Genomic DNA, 8,991 nt, shown 5'->3' on the forward strand with positions numbered 1-8,991 from the left:
ACGACACTGGAGGACAGAAGGGTCAGGGGAGACATGATAACGACATACAAGATACTGCGGGGAATAGACAAGGTGGACAGAGATAGGATGTTCCAGAGAGGGGACACAGGGACAAGGGGTCACAACTGGAAGCTAAAGACTCAGACGAGTCACAGGGACGTTAGGAAGTATTTCTTCAGTCATAGAGTTGTCAGCAAGTGGAATAGCCTAGCAAGTGAAGTAGTGGAGGCAGGAACCATATATAGTTTTAAGAAGAGGTATGACAAAGCTCAGGAAGCAGAGAGAGAGAGGATCCAGTAGCGATCAGTGAAGAGGCGGGGCCCAGGAGCTGAGTCTCGACCCCTGCAACCACAATTAGGTGAGTACAATTAGGTGAGTACACACACACAAACAAACACACATACTCACACACACACACACACACACACACACACACACACACACACACACACACACACACACACACACACACACACACACACACACACACACACACAAATGTCTAACATAGCCCACACTAACCCAAACTAACCTAGCCCAACTTAACCCAAACTAACCTAGCCCAACCTAGCCTAACTTAGCCTAACCTAACCCAACCCAACCTAATCTAACCTAACCTAACCTAACCTAACCTAACCTAACCTAACCTAACCTAACCCAACCTAACCTAACCTAACAAAGCCTAACCTAACCTATCCAAACCCAATCTAACCTTACCCAACCTAACTTAACAATCTATGTAAATACTATGCCTTGGGTATCTGCAGGCAGGGTATATCTGGTAAAACAGGTGGGACATGCACCTTTGACCATCCCAAAAAATGCCGCACCCACATGACAACAGGAGAGTGCAACTTCCCCTCCTGTAACTTATTTCACCCAGAAATGTGTCACTCACCAATCCATGAATGAAAAGGCTACAATACATACTGCCAGGCACATCATCTAAAGGGGACTAGAAGACACTGACAAGCCAGACTATGGGAAGCAAAAGAGAGGAGCCACAATCTCTCCAGCGACATAGGTTTTTTTAAGGCCAGAAGGAAAAAATGACTGGCAAGAAATGACAATAGTCCTACACCACCTGAAAACACTTCTGGAGCAGAGGCACGGCCACTGGCCTCTACCCCAGAACAACAGACATTAGAGCCAGCAAATAAAACCCCTCTAAATTCTACTAATACGACATTTGTCTTTACAAACATACAGGGTCTATAGCCATCAAAAAACGACAAAATTCCTTACATCAAGGGACTGCTCACGGAGTCAAATGCAATGTTTGCAGCATTCAAAGAGACCCACATAAAGGATCATTATGACAACGGAATATGGAACCCAGGTTATAACCTATTCCAATGCGACAGACTAAACAGGCAACAAGGGGGATGGGGGGAGGGGTTGGCCTGTAAGTCAGAGTCGCTCATTTGCACAGAACTACTAAACACCTCAAATGATGTAGTTGAAGTTTTGGCAGTAAAGATTGAAAACCAAAACCTTGTCATTGTAGTAGTATACAAGCCTCCAGATGCAATTTCCCAGCAATTCCAGGAACAGCTTGAGAAAATTGACCACTGTCTGGAAAATCTCCCAACTCCTGCCCCAAACATATTACTACTAGGAGATTTCAACCTGAGACACCTAAAATGGAGGATTATAGCAAACAATGTTTTAGCAGAGATCACCCCGGGAGGCAGCTCAGATGAAAATTCACACACACACACGAACTATTAAATCACGGCAACAAATTCACCTTAAACCAGAAAATAGTAGAGCTTGCATGACTAGAAAATACGCTGGACCTCATCTTCACTAACAATGATGATCTGATACGTAATATAACTGTATCAAAGACAATTCACTCAGATCACAACATAATAGAGGTGCAGACATGTATGCACAGGGCTCCGGGCCAGCAAAATGTGAGCAGTCATGAAGGTCTCTTCACGAAATTCAATTTCAATAACAAAAACATATAATGAGATCAAGTAAATCATGTCCTAAATGAAACAGGCTGAGAAGATATCCTAAACAACACGGATCCGAACATTTGCCTTGAAAAAATGAATTCTGTGGTTCTTGAGATCTGCTCAAGACACATTCCATTAAGAAAAAGAAAGAGAAGATGTAAACTAGAAAGAGAGAGACGTTCCCTATACAGACGAGGGCGAAGAGTCACAGAGATGCTGAGTGCGGTCAATATATCTGAAATACGAAGGGAGGCACTAGTCAATGAAATTGCAAATATCGAACTTAAGCTGAAGGAATCTTACATGAGACAAGAATCACAGGAAGAACTATAAGCCATAAAGGAAACTAAAAAAAAATACTTCTCTTATACCAAATCTAAGGGAAAAACAACATACAATATTGGGCCCCTGCTTAGGCGGGATGAGACATACACAGATGACAGCCAAGAATTGAGTGATATACTCAAGTCCCAATATGACTCAGTGTTCAGCGAGCCACTGCCCACTCTAAGGGTCGACAATCCAAATGAATTCTTTATGAGCGAAACCCAAAATTTGGCCATCCCAAAACTCTCGGATATTATTCTAACCCCACAAGATTATGAACAGACAATTAATGACATGCCCATGCAATCTGCCCCAGGCCCAGACTCGTGGAACTCCGTGTTCATCAAGAATTGCAAGAAGTCCCTATCGCATGCCTTCATCCCATACACACTAAAAACAACAGACATAGCCCCACTCCACAAAGGTGGCAGTAAAGCAATTGCAAAGAACTACAGACCGATAGCACTAACATCACAGATCATAAAAATCTTTGAGAGAGTTCTAAGAAGCAAGATAGCCATCCACCTAGATACCCATTAGTTACACAACCCAGGGCAACACGGGTTTAGAGCAGGTCGCTCCTGCCTGTCCCAGCTACTGGACCACTATGACAAGGTCCTGGATGCTGTAGAGGATAAACAAAATACAGATGTATTATACACAGACTTTGCAAAAACTTTCGACAAGCGTGAACATGGTGTAATAGCACACAAAATGCGGGATAAAGGAATAACAGGAAAAGTTGGTATATGGATCTACAACTTCCTGACAAACAGAACACAAAGAGTAATAGTAAACAGAGTAAAGTCCCAGGCACTCAACGGCCTGGTTGATCAGACCTTGCTCCACCATGAGGCATGGTCTCAAACCGGGCCGCGGGGCCGTTGACCACGGAAACCCTCTCTAGGTAAACTCCAGGTAAACCTACCTAACTTAGCCTAACCTAACCTAACCCAACTTAACCTAACCCAACCTAACCAACCCAGCCTAACTTAACCAAACACAGAAATTGGCTGCAAACCTTAAGTGATAGTGTGACATAGTTATTAGGAGGAAGAAGTGTGTTGTTCACATTGTCCTTGTGTGTGTCAAGAAGCTTATATACAATCATGTTGTTGCAGTGATTGTACCACCCCCACACTCCCCCTCCCCCACACTCCCCCTTCCCTACAATCCCCCACCCCACAATCCCCCACCCCCACAATCCCCCACCCCACAATACCCCCACCCCCTCACTCCCCAACCCCCATACTCCTTACTCCCACATTCCCCCACCCCCACTACCACAATCCCCCACCCCCTCAATCCCCCACCCCCATACTTCCTTACTCCCACATTCCCCCACCCCCACACTCCCCAACACCACTACCCCCTCCCCCACATTCCCCAACATCACTATCACTACCCCAACACTCCCTAACATCACTACCCCCACCCCCACACTCCCCAAAATCACTACCCCCACCCCTACACTCTCCAACATCACTACCCCCACCCCCACACTTCCCAACATCACTACCCCCACCCCTACACTCTCCAACATCACTACCCCCACCCCCACACTCCCCAACATCACTACCCCCACACCTACTCTCCTCAGCATCACTACCCTCCACACTCCTCAACATCACTACCCCCACCCCTACACTCTCCAACATCACTACCCCCACCCCCACACTCCCCAACATCACTATCCCCACCCCTACACTCTCCAACATCACTACCCCCACCCCCACACTCCCCAACATCACTACCCCCACCCCTACACTCTCCAACATCACTACCCCCACCCCCACACTCCCCAACATCACTACCCCCACACCTACTCTCCTCAGCATCACTACCCTCCACACTCCGCAACATCACTACCCCCACCCCTACACTCTCCAACATCACTACCCCCACCCCCACACTCCCCAACATCACTACCCCCGCCCCTACACTCTCCAATATCACTACCCCCACCCCCACACTCCCCAACATCACTACCCCCACACCTACTCTCCTCAGCATCACTACCCTCCACACTCCGCAACATCACTACCCCCACCCCTACACTCCCCAACATCACTACCCCCACCCCCACACTCCCCAACATCACTACCCCCACCCCTACACTCTCCAACATCACTACCCCCACCCCCACACTCCCCAACATCACTACCCCCACACCTACTCTCCTCATCACATCACTACCCTCCACACTCCCCAACATCACTACCCCCCCCACCCCTACACTCTCCAATATCACTACCCCCACCCCCACACTCCCCAACATCACTACCCCCACCCCTACACTCTCCAACATCACTACCCCCACCCCCACACTCCCCAACATCACTACCCCCTACCCTCACCTACTCTCCTCAGCATCACTACCCTCCACACTCCTCAACATCACTACCCCCACCCCTACACTCTCCAACATCACTACCCCCACCCCCACACTCCCCAAGCATCACTACCCCTACCCTCACACCTACTCTCCTCAGCATCACTACCCCCAACAACTCCTCAACATCACTACCCCCACCCCCACACTCCCCAATCATCACTATCCCCACCCCTGCACTCCCCAACATCAATTCTACCCCTACCCTCTACACTCCCCAACGTCACTTACCCCATCCCTACACTCCCCAACATCACTACTACCCTCACACCCCTACACTCCCCATCACTACCCTCACCTCTACACTCCCCAAGCATCACTACCCCTACCCTCACATCCCCTCACTCGACAACATCACTACCCCCACCCCTACACTCCCGAGCATCACTACCCCTACACCCACCCCTCACATTCCTCAACATCACTACCCCCCGCACTCCCCAGCATCACTACCCCTACCCTCACACTCTCCAACATCACTACCCCAACACTCCCCAGCATCACTACCCCTACCCTCACACTCTCCAACATCACTACCCCAACACTCCCCAGCATCACTACCCCTACCCTCACACTCTCCAACATCACTACCCCAACACTCCCCAGCATCACTACCCCTACCTCCACACTCCCAATCCCCCACACTTCGCATCTTACACTTTCAACTCACTACTGATATATCAGGCTCATTATGTTAATAATTCGAAGGTGAGAACCTGTTTCCCACTTTGTAAGTTTGGATCACATGTGCCACTTTCCACCTACCTGACATAACATACATGTTTGTTGATTTATTTAAGAAACTGGTTATTGATTTGCTAAGTTCTTTCTTATACAGGGTGTTTCAAATTGATGGACATAATTTCAGAGCAAACTGCTTTGAAATTGGGTTCAGTATTTTAAAACGCCCTGTATTCCTTTACCATAAGTGTAAACAGTGAGCCAAGTGGGTTGTTTTGGTTCACTCTACCTGTCTGAAGACTATGTCAGTATTGACATAGTCTACGTAACTTATTTATTTTGGGGTTTCATTTATAAACCTGTATGTGTAAAAACAGAAAGGAATTAAGTGTTGGAAATGGTACACATTTCTTCGTGTTTAAATGGTTTAGAAAAACCTACAAGATGATAATTGAGACACTTGTGCCACATCTGGGAATCTTTATTCTGGAAACCTTTCACCAGCCAGTGGCTTCTTCAGTTCAATGCAGAGAAAGGTGGAAGATGAGGCCTTTGAGGTAATCAGTCCCTTAGCCTAGAGTCGAAGTGTTCTGTACTGGACTGAAGAAGCCGCTGTGTGGCGAAACGTTTCCAGAATAAAGTTTCCTAATTGTTGCACAAGTGTCTCATTCACACATTTCTCTCTCACCAAGAGTAAGCTGACATGAATCACAAGTAGGCCTACCTTTTCCTTAATCTTATTGTTAGGTAAGACACATATGCAACAGTTAGGTATCTTTATTTTGAAACGTTTCGCCTACACAGTAGGCTTCTTCAGTCGAGTACAGAAAAGTTGATAGAAGCAGAAGATACTTGAAGACGATGTAATCAGTCCATCACCCTTAAAGTTTTGAGGTGGTCAGTCCCTCAGTCTGGAGAAGAGCATTGTTCCGTTGTCTGAAACAATATTGTTTCAGACAACGGAACAATGCTCTTCTCCAGACTGAGGGACTGACCACCTCAAAACTTTAAGGGTGATGGACTGATTACATCGTCTTCAAGTATCTTCTGCTTCTATCAACTTTTCTGTACTCGACTGAAGAAGCCTACTGTGTAGGCGAAACGTTTCAAAATAAAGATACCTAACTGTTGCATATGTGTCTTACCTAACAATCTGTCGGTATTTTATACCATTTTAATGTTCACCTTAATCTTATGCCTATATGTCTGAAAGAAACCATCTTTGATTGATTTTTTTCCTTCACAACATAAATTTCATATTCTGTTCCAGCTTTCCTTATTCCTTCCTGACTTCTCTTAAATTAAATATAATAGTCAGTAAGGTAACTCCTCTTTCGATTCTCCTGTAAACGCCTCTCTTTCTTATCCATATTTTCCAGCCTATTGTTAATCTATTTTGGGTTATTTATATTTAAATTAATTTGTCATCTCTAGTAATACCTTTCAACAACCTAACATAACTTATTCTTCTTAGTGAACCTGAGCTGTAATTCATCCAAAATATTTATACTCTCATAAAATAGAAAACGAAGAGTGAAGCTTAGGTAACTGTTTATCATCACTATGTGTGTGTGTACTCACCTAGCTGAGGTTGCAAGGGTCGAAGAGAATGAGAGATGGAGAAAGAGATAGAGAGAGAAAGGAGAGGTAGAGGAGAAAGAGAGCGATGGTGTGTGTGGGTGTGTGTGTGTGTGTGTGTGTGTGTGTGTGTGTGTGTGTGTGTGTGTGTGTGTGTACTCACCTAGTTGTACTCACCTACTTGAGGTTGCAGGGGTCAAGTCCAAGCTCCTGGCCCCGCCTCTTCACTGGTCGCTACTAGGTCACTCTCCCTGAACCGTGAGCTTTATCATACCTCAACTTAAAGCTATGTATGGATCCTACCTCCACTACATCGCTTCCCAAACTATTCCACTTCGTGACTACTCTGTGGCTGAAGAAATACTTCCTAACATCCCTGTGATTCATCTGTGTCTTCAACTTCCAACTGTGTCCCCTTGTTGCTGTGTCCCATCTCTCGAACATCGTGTCTTTGTTCACCTTGTCAATTCCTCTCAGTATTTTGTATGTCGTTATCATGTCCCCCCCTATCTCTCCTGTCCTCCAGTGTCGTCAGGTTGATTTCCCTTAACCTCTCCTCGTAGGACATTCCCCTTAGCTCTGGGACTAGTCTTGTTGCAAACCTTTGCACTTTATCTAATTTCTTGACGTGCTTGACCAGGTGTGGATTCCAAATTGGTGTACATCAGGCTCCAATATGGGACTGATGTACACGATGTACAGAGTCTTGAACGATTCCTTACTGATGTATCGGAATGCTATTCTCAGGTTTGCCAGGCGCCCATATGTTGCAGCGGTTATCTGGTTGATGTGCGCCTCCGGAGATGTGCTCGGTATTATACTCACCCCAAGATCTTTTCCTTGACTGAGGCTTGCAGTCTTCGGCCACCTAGCTTGTACTCTGTCTTTGGTCTTTTTTGCCATTCCCCAATCTTCATGACTTTGCATTTGGCAGGGTTAAATTTAAGGAGCCATTTGCTGGACCAGGCTTGCAACCTGTCCAGGTGTTTTTGTAGTCCTGCCTGATCCTCATCCGATTTAATTTTCATTAACTTCACATCATCTGCAAAGGGACACTTCTGAGTCTATCCCTTCCGCCATGTCATTCATATATGCCAAAAACAGCACTGGTCCCAGGACTGACCCTTGTGGAATCCCACTCGTCACAGGCGCCCACTCTGACACGTCGTCACATACCATGACTCGTTGTTGCCTCCCTGTCAGGTACTTCCTGATCCATTGCAGTGCCCTTCCTGTTATGCATGCCTGGTCCTCCAGCTGTTGTACTAATCTCCTGCGAGGAGCTGTGTCGAAGGCCTTCTTGCAGTCCAAGAAAATGCAATCTACCCACCACTCTCTCTTGTGTCTTACTTTCATTACCTTATCATAAAACTCCAGTAGGTTTGTGACACAGAACTTTCCTTCCCTGAATCCATGCTGGTTGACGTTTATAAGCTTGTTCTATTCTAGGTGATCCACCACTCTCCTGATAATCTTCTCCATGACTTTGCATACTATACACGTCAGTGACACTGGTCTGTAGGCTAGTGCCTCGCGTCTATCTCCTTTCTTAAAAATGGGGACTACATTTGCCATCTTCTAAACCTCAGGTAGTTGCCCAGTTTCAGTGGATGTGTTGAAAATTCTTGTTAATTGCCCACACAGCATCTCTGCTCTCTCTCTAAGGACCCATGGAGAGATGTTGTCCGGTCCCACTGCCTTTGAGGTATCAAGTTCACTTAGCAGCTTCTTCACCTTCTCCTCGGTTGTGTGTATTTCGTCCAGCACTTGTTGGTATATCCCATGCTGGTGTACCCCCCTATTCTGACTTCTCAGAGTACTTTCTGTGTCCACTGTAAATACTTTCTTAAATCTCATGTTGAGCTACTCACTTCTTGGTCATTTCTTGTGGACTCCCCACCTCGCTTTCTCAGCCTGAATACCTGGTCCTTGACTGTTGTCTTCCTCCTGATATGGCTATACAACAGCTTCGGGTCAGACTTGACTTTCGATGCAATGTCGTTTTTGTACTGTTGCTTTGCCTCCCTCCTTATCTGTGCATACTCG

The sequence above is a fragment of the Cherax quadricarinatus genome, chromosome 8, assembly GCF_038502225.1.
Source record: "Cherax quadricarinatus isolate ZL_2023a chromosome 8, ASM3850222v1, whole genome shotgun sequence".
Lineage (NCBI taxonomy): Eukaryota > Metazoa > Arthropoda > Malacostraca > Decapoda > Parastacidae > Cherax > Cherax quadricarinatus.